Source organism: Natrix helvetica (assembly GCF_964273705.1).
Source record: "Natrix helvetica genome assembly, chromosome: 5".
Taxonomy (NCBI): domain Eukaryota; kingdom Metazoa; phylum Chordata; class Lepidosauria; order Squamata; family Natricidae; genus Natrix; species Natrix helvetica.
Genome location: NC_138551.1, coordinates 59266494 through 59286982, shown reverse-complemented (window position 1 = coordinate 59286982; position 20489 = coordinate 59266494). Strand labels below are relative to the sequence as shown.

At 39.4% G+C, this 20489-nt stretch overlaps 1 protein-coding gene across 1 annotated transcript in view; it reads right to left on the bottom strand.

Moving 5' to 3' along the window:
* Positions 1–20489, bottom strand: part of ATRNL1 (attractin like 1) — a 536103-nt gene that overhangs the window by 216166 nt on the left and 299448 nt on the right. The window lies entirely within an intron of this gene.

The following is a 20489-nucleotide window of genomic DNA, read 5'->3' as shown; positions in this document are numbered from 1 at the left end:
TGTTTTTTCTGTCCATGCTAAACATAATAAATTATATCTCTACATTTGAGGGAGATGAATAATCTGCGACTTTAAAAAATGCATAAGAAGAAAAAGAAAAGTAAAAAAGGAGGATACATATAACTCCAAAGTTATAGGAAATATATCCTGTAGAAGTAGGTGGTATACAAGAGGAATGAATGGGGTGGGGGGTGATAGATGGATGGATGGATAAAGGAAAGAAGGGAGGGAGGGAAGCAGGGAGGAAAAAGGAAGGTTAAAAGAAAGGAAGGAAACAGCTATAATTTGAAATAATATCCAATGTATAATATTTATTAAATGGTATACTTCAGTACTTCTGCATGTATCTGATAACATGAGCAATATGAACTTGTAATACAAATAAATAAATCAAAACAAATTTACAGAACTTGTTCCCTTTTCCCATGATAAAAATGACAATAATTATTTTTTTCCTTCAAAGATTCCTTTACTTTTCTGATAGTAATTTTAGAGGTTTTTTTTACATTGGCTTGATCTTTAAATAGCAGAAAAAATAATTAATTACATATATTAATGTTTACTTAGTAAGGATAATATCCATGTTCTCATACTTCAGATTGTTAGTAATAATAGTAAAGAAGTGTTGGCTTACCTGAATGGTCTTCTCTGTGAGCTGCAGGAGAGTCCAAGTATGGGTTAATTCTGTCTGACTGCCCTGGACTGAATTGAAAACTTCTTTAGCCACATCTCCACTGCTGGCACTTTTTTTGATGAAGGCATGTTCAACCGTGGTTCCATTGTATATGTCATAAATTCAAAAGTAGTTCATATCAATGACGCTGGAAGTGGTGAGAGACCCTAGGGCAGGTTGGACTCTCCCACAACGCACAGAGAAGACTATTCAGATAAGTCAACACTTCCTCTCCTGTGCACTGCTTGGAGAGTCCAAGCATGGGACATACCCAAGCTAACTTTCACTAGGGCGGGGAGTAACCGAGTCAATGGTCTCCCCACCAGAATGAATACCCTGAAGGATTCGTCTCCCAAGTGCTGCTTCTGCTGATGCAAACTTGTCTAATTTGTAATTCTGCACAAACTGAGATGGCAATGCCCATGTTGTTGTTCTGCAGATTTCTTCTCAGGGTGCTTAAGTCACCCAGGCTGCTGTGGATGTGGCGCTCCTTGTTGAATGTTCCGTGATATGGTGCAGTACCTGTTTGGACTGGAGTTCATAGGCAAGGGTGATGCAGGCAGGTAACCATCGGCCAATGGTGGCAGAGGTGACCTTACATCCTATAGAAGCCAGCTGAAAGGAAATGAAAAGGGATTCTGACCGCCTGAATGACACCGTACGCTTAATATTCTTGCGAATGGCTCTGCACACGTCAGGCTTGTGCCACCTACATTCTCTAGGATGTCTCGGGTAAGGAAGGATGACTTCCTGACTCTGATGGAACCAGGAGTTGACCTTAGGAAAAAATGAGGGGTCCAAATGGAGAACGACTCTGCCTGGGTGTATGAGGCATAGGTTCTCCCTTACCGACAGGGCCTCCATCTGCAAGATCCTTCGTGCAGAAGTGATGGCGGTCATTTTGAAAGTCAGGTGTTTCAAGGTACATGACCAGAGAGGCTCAAACGGTGGACCGATCAGTGCCCTTAGAACAATATTCAGCTCCCAAGATGGGTATCTATGGACGATTGGGGGCCTCAGATTGGTGGCTCCCTTCAGGAAACTGCAGACCCAGGGATGACGCAGCAGGGAAAAGTGTTTGTTGGAGACCAGGATGGTGGAAAGTGCCTCTACCTGGCGACAAAGGGCTTTAGCCGCCAACCCTTGGTCTAACCCCTCCTGTAGAAAGTCCAATATCTGTGGAATGGAAGCAGAAATGGGATTGATCTGCGCTTCTGTACACCACTTGGTGAAGGCTGACCAGGTGGAATCATAAATTCTGGTAGTCGATGGTCATCGCGACGCCTGAATGGTTTGTATGACCTTAGTGGAGAGCTTGTCCCTCTCTAGGAGGTCCCTCTCAAGTTCCAGACTGCCAATTGGAGTCACTGGGGCTTCGGATGGGATAGAGCCCCCTGGATGAGAGAGACCTAATCTGGTGGAATTCTCCATGGTTTGGCATGGACAAAACATGCCCGTCTGGGCCAAAAGAGCGTTACCAGAAGCACCTCCGTTCGTTCCAAAAGGATCTTGTGAATCACCCTTGGAAGGAGTGGTAGTAGTGGAAATGCATAAGCAGGCTGGGTGGCCAGCAGCAAAAAAGAGCATTGACTCCTTCTGCTCGTGGGGAGTGGAATCTGGAGAAGAAGCAAGGGAGCCACATGTTGTCCAGGGTAGTGAATAGGTCGACTGATGGACGGCTGAACCTCTGTGTTATTTTGAAGAAGAGGTCCAGGTGCAGGAGCCACTCCAAGTGGTCGATGGTGGCCCTGCTCAACCCGTCTCCCTGAACACTGCTTACCCCGGAGATGTGTTCCGCTCGAAGCGATGATATATGCTTCTCCGCCCACTTCCCCAGATGCTCCATCTCCTCCATCAACGACTTGGATCGGGTGCCCCCCTGGCGGTTGACATGCACCTTGGGGCTACATTGTCCATGAGCAGCATTACATGGTGACCTTGAATGGTTGACTGGAAGTGAAGAAGAGCTAGTCTCGCTGCTTTTAGCTCCAGCCAGTTTATGCTGTGTTTGAGATCGCTGGCAGACCACCTGCCCTACATGTCCTGTTGGTGTAGGTGGGCTCCCCAGCTGAACAGGCTGGCATCTGTCATGATGGTTAGATGATCTGGCTCGTGGAAGAGACTGCCCTTGTTCAGCCCAGGGGACTGCCACCATTGCAGGGATTGTTGAACCTTGTGGGAATTGGAATCAAGGCAGGAGAGTTGCAGTTCCTGGCCCTTTGGTGGGGAAGGAGACACCATTGTAACTGTCAAGAGTGCAACCTCGCCCACGGCACAATTGACAGACAAGATATCAACTTGCCCAGGAGCTTTGACAGGAAGGCAATGGGCACACTTCGTGAAGACCGAACTTGGTGAACCAGACGTCTGATGCTGGAAATTTGTTCCTGAGATAGAAAGACTTGGCAACTGGCAGTGTCTATTATGGCTCCGAGATGCAGCAACCTGGTGGTGGGAGTCAGGTGGCTTTTCTCCAGGTTGACAGAGAACCCGTGGTCTTGAAGGGTTCTCATTGTCACCTGGCGATCTCGGACTGCTTTTCGGTGGGATGATGACTGAATGAGGATGTCGTCCAGGTAACATTGTAGTCTCACTGGACGCGACCTCAGGAATGCTGCTACTGCTGCCAGGAACTTTGTGAAGATCCTGGGGTCCGATGACAGGCCGAATGGCAGAGCCCTGTATTGATAATAGTGGATGCATAGTAAAATCTCTGGAACCTGCGATGAGCCTTGTGAACTGGGAAATGGAGGTACGCTTCTCTGAGATCTATTGACATTAGCAGATCTCCTGGTCTGATGCAGCTCAATATTGACTGGAGGGACTGCATTTTGAAGCGTTTGTATGCTAGGTGGTAATTCAATTTCTTTAGATCTAAGATTCCACTCCAACCTCCCAAATTCTTTGGGACCAGGAACAGGATGGTGTAGAAACCTGACCCTTCTTATTCCGCTGGCACTGTTTCTATGGCCTGAATCTCCCGAAGGTCCTGGATTTCCTATTCCATTAGGGACCTCATGGACAGGAGGGAGGGGGTAGGACAATGGATGAAGTGGCAGGGAGGAGGGGAGAGAAATTCTAGGGTCAGACCTAGGCAGATTGTTTGGAGAACCCACTGGTCTGACGTGGTCTGCTTCCATCTGGCCTGAAATAGCTGCAGACAGCCTCCGATGGGAGCCGTCAGCTGGTCATCACTTGTAGTGATGGAATGGCCTGGACCCTGATCGGCTACAAAAGGGCCACTTGGAAAAAGACTGTTGTCAGCCCCTATCCCGAAAGGGCAGACGGTCCTGGGACTGGTCGGATCCCTGCACTTATGGATGGTGATACTGTCCAGTGCTAGCAGATGCTTCAGGGGCACAAAGGAACTGTTTTCTGAAATAGGTGGAGCCCCTACTCTCCGCCTTCTTGGTCATAGAAGGCATGACCTTCTTTTTATCTTTATTTTCAATGAGGTCTGGATCCAAGGCTTCCCCAAAGAGTTTAGCACCCTTGAAGGGAGCAGAGGCCAACTTCCACTTGGACCTCATATCAGCATTCCAGTTGCATAGCCACAGGAGCCGCCTACTGGTGATATTGAAGCTAAGGCCCTAGATGCGGAATTGATAGTGGCATCCACTGTGTATTCCACTGCTGCTATAATCTTATTTAACTCCTGTCTCAACTTAGTATCACCCACCTGGAGTTTGGCAGAAAGTTGGTGGAGCTAGAGAAGAGATGCCCTAGACATAAATGATGCAGAGGTGGCTGTCTTTATGGATCAGGCAGCCGCCTAATGGGTCTTGTGACATGCCTTTTCCGACCTCTTGTCCTCTACCTTCAAACCTGCTAGGAGATCAAGCAGTAGGACTGACGAGGATGTGAGGGCTTGCACTGGGGAATCTACATGAAGTAATTTTAATAGATCCTCCAAGGTGGGATTCACTGTATACAGTTTCCTATCGCTGTTACTAGGCGTGGCGAGGGTGCCCAGTTGTACCCATTGACATTGCATCACATTCAGGAACAACTTGGCAATGGGCACGATTTCCTGGGGAAAAACAGGCTCCTCAAAGAGTCCCTCACTGGGATCCGAGGGATCAGTAGTGGTTTGTTCAGAAGCAGAAACTCCCAGGTGAGTAGCGGCCTTGGCCTTGTTCATGATGGTCTTAAAAGAGGTATGTTTAAAGAGGCCGGAAAATGCTGGTTCATCTGGAATGGCTCCCTTGTCCACAGAGAATTCCTGCTCGGGTAGGACATCCTTGTCCACAGCTGAGTCTTCGCTATCCAGCGAAGAATGATGGGAAGGCGACCTTTGAGGTTAAACCCTACTGGAGCTAGATTTGCGTGGGCACTTTGATTGTTGTTTAAGACCCTCTGCAATGCCCTAGGAGATGGCCTTGGCTATCACTTCCTGCATCTCCCGGGATAAGGCAGGCCCCTGATCCTCTACAGGCCTAGCCCACTTTGTGGCTGGGGTAAGGGGTGCTGGAGTGCCAGGGACATGACTGGTAGGGAATCCTCCTCAGCCACAAATGGGCAATGAAATAAATCTGCATTGTCTGCCATGGATAGTCTAGGGCAGGGGTCGGCAAACTTAAACATTCAAAGAGCCATTTGGATCCGTTTCCCACAGAAAAGAAAACACCACAAAGGTCCTAACCACAAGCCCCCTATTAAATTCTGGAGCTGACTGGAAGTTCAGTTCTCCCACCAAAGAGTCTCCTCCTACAGCGGCATACTTTTTCCTCTACCTGTCATAACCATAACCATATCAATTGTGGAGACAACTGGAAAACCCTCCCCTTGCTATAGAGTCTTCTCCTGGCATACTGTGCTTCCCCCCCCCCTCCAACGGGAAGCTCCTCTCAAAATTGTGGTGCCGACCAGTGATGGAGCCACAGCAGAGGGAAGAAAGAGCTACATGCGGCTCCAGAGCCGCAGTTTGCTGACCCCTGGTCTAGGGGAACCTGCAAAGGCCAAGGATACATCAGAAGAGAACTCCTGACTCTCATCCTTGCTATCCGACTGGGGATGCCCTTGAATGACAGGGATTGGTGCCTCCAGTGGTGCCCCTGTCACCTCCAGGGAAACAGATGTAGATTGGCGCTGGGCTTTTTCAAACTGCTTCTCTAGCGTCTTTTGGCGTCAAAGAGCCACCTGGTCCTGAGACTTAGCCTGCCTTTTACCCCCTGTGTGATGTTGCTTTCTGAGGGCCTCTGAGGCTGCTTTGCTAGCCTGATGGGAAAAAAACCCTGCTGGTCGAGGGCCCCAGCTGGTCTGAGTCCTCAGCTGCCTCTGCCATGATGGGATTGATGATATAATCCACAGTAGGCAGTCGTAGCCCCATTCACCACCTCGATGTTCTGGCGGATGGTGTGGTTGCTTGTATGCACAGTGAGTCCAATAATTGAGGCACTGGAGCAGGCAATCAGAGTCCTTGTGGCATGAGCTGCTGTCTCCCAGCATCCTTCAGATAACAAACAGCCAGAGTATGGCCAGGGAACTCTGCTGCCACAGCTCTTGAGAGAGAGAAAGCCCCTGTGCTAGCCTGGGAGGCAATACGCTGTCTAACCGGACAGAGAGACCCCCCCATGCGGTGATCTGGCGAGGTTAGTGTCCATTGGGCGGCTCTGATGACCAGCATGGGAGAAGGCACATAGACCTGCTCTCTATGAAGGAAAGGGGAAAAATGGTAATTTGAAGAGTTCCAGATGGATTAATTCAAGGAACCACTTGAAAAACATCCACTGGGCTATACTGAATTGAAAAAATCTGAGGTGCCAGCAGCAGAGGCATGGCTAAAGATCTTCCGTTCAGGACAGAATTAACTGATGCTTGACTCTCCAAGCAGCGCACAGGAGAATTTTGAATTTCAGGCCTATAACTGAAATTACAAGAAATATTGTACAAACTACAGTATATCATATGCAACATAAAATACAACATCAAATTAAATTATTCCTCAAACACAACAAACCAAGACAAAATAAAGTTGGCATTAAAAAACTCAACAAGGTAACATATAATATAGCCAAATAAAAAACAGTGAGCAGAATAGTATACTTCATAAAAATATTCAGTATCCACAAAGCTCTATGAAACTTACATGTTCATAACGTACATGCTCATAACTTATATTATTGCTAAGTAATCATAAAATAATAAGTCTTCCACTATAATAGAATATTAAATAACATCATTTTAAGTCTTTGAAATTAAATTAACACAGTATTTTATGGAAAGGCCAAAAGCAGTTGATTTCCCTAAACCAAATCCCATCTTTAAATAGATGTTACAATTCAATGAATAAAGGTAACTGCAATGATAGCTTTTTGGTTGATTGTCTGAGTTGTTTGAACAGACACTAAGAAATCAATAATCCATGAAGATATGCAGTAGCTCCTATCTGAAGAGCTTAAAATGCCAGGAGAGGGAGCCTAAATTGATAAGATAGTCCTTAATATATGATCAAAATTGGAACTGGAATATTTGAATAACTCTTTGAGCCATTGAGTCAAACAATCATTAAGCAAGATGACACACAACTGCTTCACCAATGATTGCAAACTCAGCTCTCCCAGTTATAATACAATGTTAAAGGAAAACCAAACAGGTGCTTTAAGTACATCCAAGTGGCCACTGTTTTTAATTAAGGTGACCAACCGTCCTCCTTTAGGGAGGACAGTCCTTCTTTTGTAAGTTCTGTCCTCCCTTGAAAAGTGTCCTCCTACATGTCCTCCTTTTTGATATTTGAAGGCTAATCTGTTGCGCGTTATGTGACGTATTTTATTAAACAGTTTTTAATGGTGTTTTTTTTACTTCATTGCAAGTATATTGAACAGATATTGAATCTGGTGTTGAATTTTTATCTAAAGAAATGCTAGACATTAAAATAGATGACAATTGTCTCTTTGAAGAAATTAGAAGACTGAATGTATATTTAAATTCTGAAAAATTAATACAATGGGAAAATCAACATGTTGAAATTGATAAAAGATGGGTGGATATTTTCAGCCATTTCAAAAATGAACATATTCCATGTGAACATTTATTTATACTTGTTCAATTTACGTTGTGCTGCCCTGGAACTAATGCAGCAGTTGAAAGAGTTTTTTTCAATTGCCAATGATTTTTGGACAAGTGAGAAATTGAGATTGAATGTTGATACTCTAGCTGCAGCACTTGCCGTAAAATTCAATATGAAGGATATTTCTTGTTCAGATATTTCCAATATATTGTTAGAAGATGATACATTGACAAAAAATATTAATTCAATGGAAAAGTACTCATTTAAATAATAATTAACAGGCATGTAAGCATAATTACAATATAAAATGTTGCAAATGTTTTTATTATGCATATATCATATTTTAGTGTATTATTGTTGCAATGAATAAAATATTTCTTTTATTTAGGATATATTTTTTCCAATTTATTTGTCCTCCTTTTCATTGTAAAAAAGTTGGTCACTTTAGCATTTTGGACAATAGAACGTGTTTTGTCCTCCTTTTCATTGTAAAAAAGTTGGTCACCTTATTTTTAAGGCCTATAATGCAATGTATCATTAATAAACACTGAAGTGGAATAAATAGTCTGCCTCCACTTACCGCTGCACCTGCTTTGCTGTCCCGTAAAGTCTGATAAAATAAGTTTGCTTTCCTAGCTAAGGAAGATAGTGATAGCATCAGGAGTGTACTTGTGATAGCAGAGTAGGTTTGTAAGAGGCCTTGTCGGCAATATGCTGAGGATTCATTATACAAAAGATATACACATTTTTTTTGTCTTGGCTTTCTTTCGTATGTCAAGCACAAATCAAAATGATAGCTTGCTTATATTATTTCTAGAATTCATATTCTTTTCCAATTATATATCAGGATTCATGAACATTCAGAAATGAACTGGACTATGGTGCCAAGCTCTGTCTCTAAATGAATTGCACATTAGAACCCACTTGAATAGATTTCTATAGATGAAACTGTTCTGCAAAGTAATGGATCTGCTTTTTTGATATGTACAGTGCTTACAACAATGCATATCAAATATATACACATATTAATCAATCAAATCTAATGAATCCATTGGAATTAAGGACAAAGGCCATTATTCCAATTCTGTTTTGTCTACTCCACTTATATCTCCAGTTCTTATCCAAAATTATTTTGTATTTCATACAAGATAGTCTGCTTTTTGAAAAAGTCAAATTCAATTGAGCACATCAATATTCTGCTACATTAGACTACATAAAGCATATCAAGTAAAGTTCGCATTCAATTGTGAAACTGGAAGAAAAGCATTTATTCCTTAGAAAGCTGAAAAAGTAGAGGTTGACAAGATTAACTTGATCTTCCTTTCCAATTATTTGCAATAGTGAGCATTTGTTCAGAGTTTTCAAAAACCTCATTCAGTAAAATTATTGTTTTTGACCTGCACTCTACTCTTTTGCTAGTGAAATGCACCCAAAAAGATTAAATATTCTGTAAGTGCTAGTCTTATGGAAAACGCTCATAACCTATTTTATTAGCAGCATTTTACCAGAATTATTAACAAAAGCTGTACACGGTATCTGGTTGCAGTGTCTACAGCGGGGCTGTTAAACTCCCAGCCCATCGGCCAGATGATCACACTCCACACCTGCACCCAGTTTAATGAAGGGGGGAAAGTCCCGATACGTCACGTGACACCTCCGTAACGACATGAGTTTCACACCCCTGGTATGGAGTAATACAGGTAATTTAAAATTTTACAGTCTGCTATTCAAAATATCCTTTCTGAAAATCATGTCCTAGAAAGTAATTGATTAGTTGCACTTTTGTCTCTTAAAGAGATAATAAACCCTAGATGTAAGATGTCATTTTACTGAAGTGGGTTTGCACTATAGTTCATTCCTGTTTTTCCAAGGCAGGTTTCTATATATCATTGAAATTGCATGAGATGCCAAAGCACTTTGTTAACAAACTTAACTTAAACTCCCAGCTGAGGCTAAAGCAGAGACAGAAGGCTCAAATGTTCTAACATACCTAACAATTCAATTACAGTTATCTTATGGTGCCATCACATATTTTTCTTCAACAATCAAACAGCCTCAGCTGGAAACCCTAAGCAATAACATAAATAAAGCACCATCTGGCAAGAATAATTAAGGAAGGCTGAAAATAAAGATTAATTAGCACAGTACTTCAAATGACCTTCGGAGTCTTGATTATGAAATTATATCCAAAACAGGTAATCACTTATTTCATGTTGCAGTTAAATTCAACTAAGCATGAATAAATAATTTCACACTTTGAATCTACTATTGCATGTTATTGGCTACTGACACAAAACAATACTCCAAATTGTTTTATTTCTGGTAGGACAAAGACCTACTAGAAATAGATAGCAAATAAGCTGCAATATATTTCTGCCTTGGGTACCTGAGATAGTGAACATGAGATAGTTGCTACTCCTACATGTTTCTGTTTACAATATTTTGTTATCTATTGAATTTCATTAATTTTAAGTGATCTTTTTAGAAGCATCTGCCACTAATAAAATATTTCTTCATATACCTCTTTACTGTTCACATAATCATATGATATTTTTGATCTATATGAACCCAATATTCCAAGCTCAGGAGCAAAATTATATAACTAGAACAACCTTTGTCCTGTAGACAGAGAAATCAGCCATCTGTCACTAGGAAAAATTACCTTCACTACTTTCAGCCAGAAACTCAAGATGGGAAAATGAAGAGAAACTGATGGCCTAATCTATTATGTCAGGTTGAAGGGCCTTAAAAAAAAAAGAACACATAGAGTGAATTTTTAAAACTTCAGCATAGTTAGGAACAGTAATCTCAGCAGCAGCCCTATCTTACTTTACAGTACAACATGACTGTTTCAGTACTGATCCTAGTTTAACAATGCTTGGTAAATAAATACTTAAACCTTTTAAGAAGTCAGATATTAGGAGGCATTCTGATGTCAACAGTATTTCAGAAACAATATACACTCGGACAGGAGTCGGTTGCTGTATGCGTGACTGCCGGTTCGGTGCGCATGTGCAGTTGTCTGTAAATAGGTCTTTGCATGCACAGAACATTAAAAATGGCAAAAAAATATGCCATGGCAACCTGAGAACCAGTTCAGGGTCATGGCGAGCCAGCCATCCCTACTGGTTCGGCAAACCAGTTGCAATTTCAACTACTGGTTCGCCCAAACTGGTGCGAACCGGTAGCAACCCACCTCTGCAGTCGGATCGGAAAGATATAAGTCTTTTCTCTGCCATGGACGTAAGTGTTAGAATTTGTCTGAATTAATTATCATTTGATGAATAAGTTATAGCAAACTACTGTATTTTTTTGACTATAAGATGCACCGGTGTATAAGACGCACCAAGATTTCGAAGGGGTAAGTAAGACATTTTTTTTTTGTCCTCTGGCCTCCAGGAGCATTTTGCAGGCTTCAGCAGGGCTGAGGGAAGGGGAAAATGCCCCTGTTTTTGCAAAAAATTGCAATTTTTTCATCCATTTTTCACAAAAATGCAATTGGGGGGCCAAAAAAGGTTGTATTCAGTGTATAAGACTCACCAACATTTCCATGCTCTTTTAGGGGGGAAAAAGGTGTGTCTCATACTCTGAAAAATACGGTATGTAGCTTAAGTATATATTCAAATATTTAAAATATTCAAATATTTAAAATAAACATGATTTACTGTGATACATGGAGTGAGTGAAGCAAGTTCCAAACATTAAGCTTTTATTTCTGTCAGATATTTGTGGCGTCCTTCATAGTATTGTAAGGGCAAACAAAATGGGTGTAAAACTAGTTGATGAAAAAAATGCTACAGAGATAATTAAGAAAATAGGCAAAGGATGAAAACTATCTTGGTGCAATACAGACTTTAATATCCAATTTTCCAAGATAATGTCCCTCATCTTGAAGGAATGCCTAAAAGCTTAAAAATAGGCATTTAAGACCATGGGACAGTTGGTTCATTTACTAATGTTACTATAGTAATAGGCCAAAATACTAAATAGCTTTTTGTTTAATTAATGCATGCTTAAATATACCACCTAGAAAACTTGTAAAGTCAACATAAAATTTAGATCACTTTGCTTAATTGTTCTTAACACTGCTTGGGGTCATGAGGTACAAAGAAAGCTAGTACAGGCTAAATTATCAGATGAAATAGCGATCTATTGTCCAGGAGGAATACTTAAGTATATGCAAACACAACAAGATATGGAAAAGGATTATAAAGACTAGACAACCCACCATAATAATTTTATATCAAGTTCATACCTAACCTGTTTGTGTTGGCTGACTTGTTATTAATTTAACATAAAACTAATTAAGCATAGGTATTATTGCTTGTCTGAGTGACATGATCCATTTTCATCTCATTTCATTTTACTGATACTAACTTGTCAGGGTAAATTTCACCCTGAGCTAACGAGATCTAGAATCGACGGCTTTCCAAACAGCATTTCTTCAGAAAAAGCGAAAAATAAAAACCCGAGAACATGTTCCAATGAAAACAAAACTTTTAATATGAAAATAAGAAAAATAAACAAATCTATCTAATTGCTACATTTTGGCAAGAGCAATTATCGTCCACCTTCTTGGCAGACGAACAGAAGATCAAAAGGAAAGAAGTCTCTGGAATGTGTGTGAGCAGGCGCAGTACATCACTTGCTGATAAGGCCAGTGACCTGCGCAGTAACTCTTCAGCTCGGCTAGCAAACAATTAACGCAGTGACACTAACTATACCTAATATGAGTGCATAATAATTATGCAGCTATAGATCATCCTAATACAGTGATGGCGAACCTATGGCAGCGTGCCACAGGTGGCATGCAGACCCATTTATCACGTCATGCGCGTGCTGGCCAGGTCAGTTCACCTTTTTTAAAGCCATTTTTCGCCCTCCCCAGGCTCCAGAGGCTTTATAAGAGCCTGGGGAGGGTGAAAAGAGCCCCCCCGAGGCCCTCCGGAGGCTTCATGAGCTTCCCTGAAGCCTCCGGAGTGCAAAAAACGGGCCCTACGGGCAAACCGGAAGTTCAGGAACGCACTTCCAGTTTGCTCAGAGGGTCGTTTTGACTGCTTCGGAGGCTTCAGGGAAGCCTCCTGAAGGTCCCTGAAGCCTCTGGAGGGCTTCCCGGAGGGCAGGGGAGGCTGTTTTCGCCTTCCCCATGCTTTTATAAAGCCTCTGGAGCCTGGGGAGGGTGAAAAAAGCATGCAAAATGGGGGGGGGGTCGCACCTGTAGTGAATGCATGTGCACAGGGGGGGTCGCACATTGCATTATGGGTGTAGCACGCCTGCACACGACCCCCCTGTGCTCCCCCCACTTATGGCACGCGAGCCAAAAAAGGTTCGCCATCACTGTCCTAATACATGCTATTATGATTGAGACACTGAATACACCTTTTTACAATGATAAATTCATTGATCAGGTAGTTCCTTTTGGTTTTGGTTTTTGTTCCTTGTGCTAAGCCATTATTTGTTTCTTGAAAAATAATATCCTGGATTTGCCAATGTTATGCCATAAAACCATGATTTACAAACTATAATGTCTGTGTTTGCACTTAAGGTCAAACTGAATTAAGCAACATCAAATGATATGTGAAGTAGGATACTTAGTGGCAAATATCTTTTGACTTCACAAATGTATATGAAGTAATGTACATAAACGTCTATAGAAATATAGATGGATTTTAAATATTATGAGCTCCTGAAAGTTTATGTAAATTTTTACTTTAAAAAATTTTTTTTTTAAAGGTATGTATTCTGCATAGCAGAACATACTATTTATGTTGCTTTGGCCTACTTTCCTTCCTGGAAAACTATGCATCTCATATATTGAAGCAGGATTCAATTATTCTGTTACTTGGTAAATCTTTTGTATCGTGTTCTGTCACTTTCATAGGTACACTATCTTATTTAGTAAAAGTGTGTGCTGGAAAGAAAGTAGTTTGGGGAAGAAAACAAATCAATCTTTGAAATGCCTCAGAGTCGGTCATGAGTGGAGGGGGGGAGGGGCGAGGGAGGGAATGGAATGATATAATTTCCATTTTGGGGTATATTTAAAATGCTAATTACTGCTTAATAGATACAATACAATAGATATACAATGCAATACAGTACAGTACAGTACAGTACAATACAATACAATACAATACATACAATACAAAATATAAGAGATGCAAACAATTATTCCAGAATCTTCATTAACTGGTAATTTATCTTTTAATTCTTAACCTATACAATATAAAATCCCTTGTGAAAACTTTTTAAATAAGCCTAAGGCAGCAATGGCGAACCTTTTTTGGCTCGCGTGCCACAAGTGGGGGGGAGCGCAGGTGGGTCGTGTGCAGGCGTGCCGCACCCATAATGCAATGTGTGACCCCCCAGTGTGCATGTGCGCACAACAGGCACGACCCCCCCATTTTTACATGCTTTTTTCGCCCTCCCCAGGCTCCAGAGGCTTTATAGGAGCCTGGGGAGGGCGAAAAGAGCCTCCCCCGCCACCCCGGAGGCCCTCCGGAGGCTTCAGGGATCGTCCGGAGGCTTCCCTGAACCCTTCGGAACGCTTAAAATGACCCTCCGAACAAACCGGAAGTCACTTCTGGTTTGCTCAGAAGGTCGTTTTAAGCATTCCGAAGGCTTCAGGGAAGCCTCCAGGCGGTCCCTGAAGCCTTCGGAGCGCTCAAAACGACACTCCGAGGAAACCGGAGGTCACTTCCGGTTTGCTCGGAGGGTTGTTTTGAGCACTCCGAAGGCGTCAGGGAAGCCTCAGGATGGTCCCTGGAGCCTCCGGAGGGCCCCGGGGGGGGTGCAGGGGAGGCTCTTTTCGCCCTCCCCAGGCTCCTATAAAGCCTCTGGAGTCTGGGGAGGGAGAAAAATGGCTTTTAAAAACGGTGAACTCAGCTGGCCAGCACGCATGTGCGTGCTGGCCAGCTGACAGGGCATCGCCTCGCGTGCCCTGACAAATGGCTCCGCGTGCCACCTGTGGCACACGTGCCATAGGTTCGCCATCACTGGCCTAAGGTATAATTCTTTATTCAAGATCAAGATTATGAATATGATTCTGAACATCTTAGATACCATCTGGAAATACATACACATTGGTCAAACAAAATTATCCTTGGGGAATTTTCTTCTAACCAATTCTTTTATATAGAGATTCCATTATTTTGTAGTCATTTTCTCTTTGAGATTGAAGTAAATAGAAATGTTGCTTGGAAACAAATTCAGCCTACTTGGGTAATTTGTGCTGATGTAATTATATATCAACTTTACAGGATTATTATCAGAAAATATTGTACATAGTTGTAATTCTGAATACACATATTTTTCATTACTTAGATATTATAGTAATGCAATAGATTCACAGTTTTGCAAATAGGAAATAAGCAAAAACAGCAGTGCAACATTTAAAGAATACAAGGAATATTTAATGGCAACCCAGCTAGCAGAACAGATTATGTTTAATAAATCTAAACCTGAATTTACAGATTAAAAGTTTTATATGCATTAATTATAAGTGGTTCTTCTTTAAGTGGATGGGATGCTACCTACAATAAGCAAATGAAACTAATAAAAGTTACGTCCTCAACAATCATGGGTCTAGCATGAGGGCAGGCAAGTAAAGCTGCAAAGATTGATATTTCAGTTATTGGTTAAATGAAGAATGGTCTACAGATTCTTTTCACAGGAATCAAATAACCTTTGTAACAGCAAACAATCCCACACTCACAAACACAAGGATGGGATGAGTTACATTCTTCACTGCGGTCCAAATAAACTAGCAAAGCAAATTATATTATTTACAGTACACACATGACTTAACTTTCAGAGTCCCTGAACAGATCCCAACAGTACTAATTTGAAACCAGAAACTAAATACTATAACAAAACAATACAATAAAAAAGAATTAGCCCAAGTAAACCACGACAAACTTTCTTAAAGGGAGAATCATAACCATAGAACTAGTACAGAAAGGGCGATATCCTATATGTGTAGTATTCAGCCTCCTAAAAGCTGTATATCTAATGGAGACAGATAATGAAATATCTCTCTGAGTCTGCATTTTGGATGTACTAAGGCAAATGTGGAACGACTGATCTTTCAGATATTTCATCACAAAATTTTAGGAGTCAATGAATATATCTACAATGCACCACCTACTTGTAGGCAGAATGAAATCTTAAATGTTAATATAGCTAATAATTGAGCCTACAATTTTTTAATAGTCTGATTCTGGAGAAAGATGGACTAAATAAGCAAGTAACACATTTTTTTACTATTATAGGTTTATATCGGTAATATACTTACAAGTAATTCTTTATCAAAAAAGGTTCTAATTAAACAGTAAAAAATAGGGAAGGAAACAGTACAAAAACTACTGAAACCCCATCAATTTTGAGAAGAAATGAGCATGTCTTTGAGGCACATGTCAAATGAAGGAATAACAAACTATAAACACTGCAAAATCCATAAACTTCATTTCAATAGTATACCACATTAACCAGTATTTCTGTTCTGTTAACATTAAATGGATCAATCTTTGCCAGAAGCAAAATTATAGAATTCATATTCACATACAATGACCTTTTCATAAAGAGAGAAGAAAGTCATTTGAGATCAGAGTAACTCACCACTAAAATCTTTGTTCTGATTGCAAAAGGGATAAACACACTGGAATATTCTACTGGAAGAATGCCAAAACCACTGTTGTATAGAAAGGTCAAACCGAGAGAGAATTTAAAGAAGAAAAATATTGTAAAATTATTACATTCACTAGATGCCTCAAACCCAAGTGAATTGTAGTCTTGCCCTACTCTTGGGAACACATATCTTTAGCACTTATGAGTTCTGTTACAGTAAGTCACCAGGCTTCAGTGTCAAAGGCAGTTATCATTCTTATTCCTTCCCTTTGTTATCTGACAAAACTAGGCAATATTCACTGTGCTTTCCAATTTAACTTTATCCTTTGAAGCATAACTGTTCCCCTTGATCTCTATTGTCCATTTTCTTCTACTCCCAAGTTACACTGGTTCCAAGCAGCTTCTTCAGTCTGAATAAGTTGATTAGTTGTTTGAATGTACCAACTCTTAAAATTCTTAGGGGTTCCAATGACTCTGCCTACTCAGATTCCCCTAACTAACTTGGTTCGGACTGAAGAAGTTGCTTGGATAAGCACAAATACATTTCAAACCAACAAGAAAATAAGTATCGCTGTCATGATTCAACTGCCAGACAATTCTACCTGGATGACTGAGAATCATCATTAAAAAAACCACATCATCCAGTCTGGTTATATCTTCTTGGATCAATTGCTTTGATGGTTGAGAAAGTGACCCTTAAAAACACTGGGTTATTTTGATAATTGTTCTTTGTTTCCTCCATGAATTATACTTCCTCTGTGAGATTTGCTCAACCCAGCTTTATGGTTTTTTATGTAAAAAAGCATCTCCTTTGCTCTCAATACCAAATATGAAAGGCTTTTCGTTTCAGATAAACAGCAGCCTAATGATTTACTTCAGTATTTGGCAATGCTCTATGAATGCAAGCTAGTGTCATTAAATGTTTTATATATAACTTTATGCAAATGCACACATATCCTCTGAGTAAGAGAGCCTGGCCTAATCCCTTTGAAACACCAAAAATAAATATATCCAAGGGAAAACAAAAACACTTTATATGAGGATATTGCAACAGTAACAAGAAATTCATCTCAGCAAAGTGCTAGCATAAGCAATTTTAAATTAGATATTCTATGAAAATCTGCAAGGTAATATAGTTTAGTACAGCAATGGATTATAGCTAGATTTAAAATGTTATGCCTAACGATTCCTGAATATGTGGAAAGTAGCTTCATTAGGCTTTATAGACTTCTAACTATATGGATTTTCTGCATATTATTTGCTTACTAACCAGTGCCCAATTAAATTCATTGTTCCAGTTTAAATTTTAGCTCCAATAAAATTTTGAGCTTAGTTTTCTGGATGACATGATCATTTCAACCCAAATTTAGTTACTGTAAACTCTCCGAACCATATTGTAAATAGGTCACCATTTATAATGGTTGATAGAATTCAACTGTCATTAGAAGCGCTAATGAATTGCTTTTTTTGTGTAGCATGAAATGGAAAAATCTGTCCAGCTTAAATCACACAAAGAACAGCAAGGATAATTTGGCAAAGATAATAAAATTTCATGATAATTATGACATAATGCATATCAGAAATATGAATTTAATGAATAAGTCTTAATATGTTAACTGATACTGAAGAAAAGATTACATTTTATCCACTGTTTTAATTATACCCTTTTAAAGATGAGTGATTCAAGGAGTACTAATGTTAATATAGTTCTGTTTAATTCAATAGAACTCCACCAATGTAAATAACAATTTAACCACCTCCCTCTTATCCATAACCACATTTATTTGCATTTATTTCCCACACAGATGGTATTAGGATAAGCAATGATTTTAAAGAGCAATCAATTTGCAAGAAAATGTCACTATTCGGTTTTGATTTAACTGCTGGTGCACAGTGTATTTTAGGGTCCATCATATGTTGATTAAAAGCAATCTATGAACTGGGGACATGTTAGGAATAACTATTAATCATGATTATTGCAACTGTATGAGTAGAAAGGGAACATCTGTGACTGCAGTGATAAGATCATAAATTGGAGCAAAATTTACATAACACTTACTGTCTCACTTAGCAACATAAATTTTGGGATCAATTGAGGTCGTAAGTTGAGGACTACCTATACTAAATTCTGATATTAAAAATACTATACTGAAGAGAGCAAATTTTGGACATAATCTCCAAAATATGTTTTATTTGACAGAGACTTTGCAAATATTTTTGAACATCCTATTATTAATTTTAAGGTACAGGTTCATCCAGAATCTTGCAGAATGTTACTATACTATAATAACACTTTTAGTTCTTGAATTGCTGATTTTATTACAAAGAAAGTATTATTTTCAACTGTTACGGTTCTGCAGGAGTAAAACAGTTATTATTGACCAAGAATGAAAGGAAATTTAAAATACTCAAAGTAATTTGTAAATCCCACAATTTACTAATAATTTCAAATAAATAAATAAAAATTGACAATCCCTTTGGTTATCATTTCTTCAATTGAAAATATGCACATGCTTTTACTGTAAAAATAACTGAAAAAATTCACATATAAATTTCCTGGAATCAAACTAAGCTGAATACAAACAGAACATATTGTAACACTAAGGCATCTAATTCAAGGACAGATGTCTAAACAATATAGAGTCAATACAAGGCCAAAACCCAGTTAAATGATAAGTATCCTAATTACAGAGACAGCTGATGTTTCAAATGAACTTGGCTGATACACATGTCATGCATACTGTATTGTGCTCTTCAAACTTTAGAATCAAACAATGGTAAATATTATAGCTTTGTAAAACAATCAAATGTTCTCATTTTGAGTGCATATTTTATGTGTAATTAGGTGCAATCACATATACACTCAAGGGAAACAATTTAAATATTGTCCTTTCTATGAAAACGTATTGGAAAAAAGTCTGTTCTAGGCTCACTGTGCCAGCTAGGAAGCAAATTAAACTAGCACTCTGCTTGCTGCTTCACAAGGACAAATTTACTAACTACTATTTAATAAATATTAATTCATATATTAGTAGCTAGTAACAATCAATGCTAATTTTAATCAATGCCAATTTTTTTTAAAAAAATCTAATTTTGAGGATCTGTTTTATATTCACAGTTTTATCCTATGCTAAGTTTAGCTTTCCTCAAATTTACAGATCTTGGACATCTCTCTCCATCTCCTTCTCACATCAGACTATCACTGGCAAACATTTCATCAACGTCCATTACAAAATCATTTGATCATTACAATGTAGATACATTACCAAATACATTTAACTAATAACTATACAATGACTTATAAAGTAGGTTTTGACTATTTTTTATATCTGAATTAGATCTTATATTGTTAATTCTTTAGCATTGTTGAAGTCCATCTTTTATTCAATAGACAACAAACTGTGAAATGTCAGGGGTCATGCTTCCATTATGGTCTTATTCAAATGTAGGTCTTATTTTCCAGAAACAGTTTCATGTTTTTAAAAATCTAATCAACATAGTTATAAGGAAACTTGTAGTCTCTACATAAGATTTATTTGACAGAGGCCCTGAGGGCATGCTTTTTACTCCCACACTATACCTCATTGCAAGATAATTATTTTTTCTGTTGGCTCAGTTCACAACTCAATGAAGGATTAAAAATGATATAAATATTTTACATTGCATTTCTGTATCAGTTATTGGCTGTCCTCCCTCCAGAACTGTATGATCACAAGTACTTTGTAAAGCTCAGATGAGACAAAGCTAATCACAATGTAAATAATCACAGATGCTGTTCAAAACAATATTTATAGAAAGAATAAAGTATAGCATATTTAACCAGACTTCAGTATTTGTTGCTTTAGGAACTGGTATGTCTTCATAAATTGTACTAATTTAGGAATCAAATTTGATCCCCTTTCCTCAAAAAAATTAATTTCTTTCCCTTCCTCAGCAGAAAGGAAAGATGGAACAGCTATTTTTTAAAAGACAACCCTTTCTCTTTCAAACAGAGGGGGGAGGAGAGGGGGGAGGAGAGAAAGAGGGAGACAGAAAGAAAGAGACAGAAAGAAAAAGACAGAAAGAGAGAGAGAGAAAGTGTGTGTGCAAGGCTCATTCTCTATTTTTCTATTTTTCATTACTTCCAACATTTTTCTACAAGATCAAGGCAAACACCTTCTGCATTATATTTTCCATAATTGAATT